The following is a 2,173-nucleotide window of genomic DNA, read 5'->3' as shown; positions in this document are numbered from 1 at the left end:
TTGATAGAACAGCTAATAGGCCTACGTCAGTCGTCCTCGATGGCTGAGGAGATGTCATGGTAGAGGTTTGGACAGCAACTGCAGCTGAAGTTTCAGGTGTGATTGATTTCGAGTGGCTGAGTGATATGTTGGTTAACTCACTGTCCATGAAGTCCAAATCAGTGAATATTTGTGAATTCCAGGGATATATTCCTGTGCATCTGAAGCCATTTTCTGCTATTTCCAAACGGCTGGCTTGCCTGTATGCATCTGCGACCAATTTTGCGATGTCATATTCGTTTATCCTGAGTCCAGGATTGGCCCTCATCCACAAACTGCAAGCGACTTGGTAGGCACTCTGGGATACTTAGCATATGAACATGGTTTTCACGTGCATACATGATGACATCTTGTTCCTTGTGGCTGCTGTGCCCATCCAGGATAAGTAAAACTGGATCATTTACAGTAGGCTTTGTAAATGAAACAAAATGTTTCAGCCATGACAAAAATGCTGGACCATTCATCCATCCGGTGGGGGTTGGGAAATGGCTACTTTCTGTAGGAGCACCAATCATTAGTCGATCATTTATTATCTTCCGGGGGAATATAAAAAGAGGTAGTATGAAATGACCTGTTGCACTCATACAAACATGAGTGTTACTGTGCGACCTTTCTCCCCCAAAGTCATTTTCCCAACTTGGCACTTTCCTTTAACTGAAATCACCATCTAATTTTCGTGAACGCATGTAACCCCTGTTTCATCTGCGTTATACATTTTAGATGGACGAAAAGAATAGTCTTCTTGAAGCTTCGTAAGTTGATCGAAAAATCTTTCAACTTGTGGTTTGTTAAAACCTACTGATCGCATTAAGCTAGTTGATTGTAGTTTTCGATAACTTAGCTCGGGTTGTCGTTTCATGAAACCCATATAAAAATCTTTCCCCGAATTTACTTTCCCTGTTGAATCTATGAGGCAACTTCAAACTTTCTGCTAGTTCGTATGCAAGCTTTAGGAATTCATGTCTCGATAATGGCATAAGTCGTGCATCCAAATCTTTCATATGCCTTACAAGCTCGTTTTCATACATCTCATCAAAAATTACTTTGAAGCTTCCAAGCTGAGGTTTAATTTCCACTTGCGATTTTGTTCTTACAGCCAAAATTTTTCTTCGTTAAGTGGTTCTAGGAACATTATGACGTTCTGCTGCTGCCCGAACCGCTATTTTGTTTTCCAAAACATCTTGCACAGCTGATTTCATCGCATCTTCAGACCATTCTCCTCGCCCTTCTCCAGCGGACTTCTTCTTAAATTTAGGCATCGTCCCTGTAATGAATTAGGCCTAAATGAAATCAGCATGGGCTATGAATAAACACTGCCCGATAATAAAAGTTTAAATTTTCTAACTTTTTCTAACTGCAATTTACCGAAAATTAATGTCTTACAAAATTTGTCCCTGGAATACTGAATCATTCTGCATATTATTTTCAGACTTAATAAACATTCTGAACAAAAAAACTGTTAGGGACAAAAGAAAAACATAGTCTGAAGTAAACCAAAAGCAAAGTAAAGATTTTCTTAATTCGGAACAGCCTTAATTTTGAAATAAAATACAAACTGCGCTCATTTAATGGGGTCAAGAATTTGATACTAACTATTTTTGGTATAACTTGCGACTCTAAAATATGTTTTTATGTCCATTAACTTTGGATATACACTGATATTTTAATGGCCCATACTACCCGCACATAGCATGGTCCATACTACCCGATCGACATTACTGGAAGAAAAATAGCGCTTAACTTAAAGGAACGAAAATATATCTTTAAAAGTCTGGGGATATTCCCTACACATAGTGCACTACAATCACAAGTTAAAGTGATAGTTAAAATCTTTACCTATTTCCACTCAGTTAATCTCAAAAGTTATTCGAAACAGCAGCCGAAACGAGTAAAACACACAAAAAAAAGTTTCTTCTGACGCACAGCAATGACCACTACCAACAGTTCGCAAACAGTACACAGGCGTGGGCTCTGCATACACACCTCTGTACCGTGCTGTTATCTAGCGGCAAGTGTGTGAACTAATGACTGGGCCATACTACCCGACGGGCCGTACTACCCGCCACTCCCCTACAATAATTCAATATATTATCATATCCCCTCCCGAAATAAATTCCTGTGTTCGCGCCACTGT

This window comes from Bacillus rossius, chromosome 3 (assembly GCF_032445375.1).
Source record: "Bacillus rossius redtenbacheri isolate Brsri chromosome 3, Brsri_v3, whole genome shotgun sequence".
Taxonomy (NCBI): Eukaryota; Metazoa; Arthropoda; class Insecta; order Phasmatodea; family Bacillidae; genus Bacillus; species Bacillus rossius.
The sequence above is the reverse complement of the archived record's forward strand: the minus strand, read 5'-3'. Positions refer to the sequence as shown.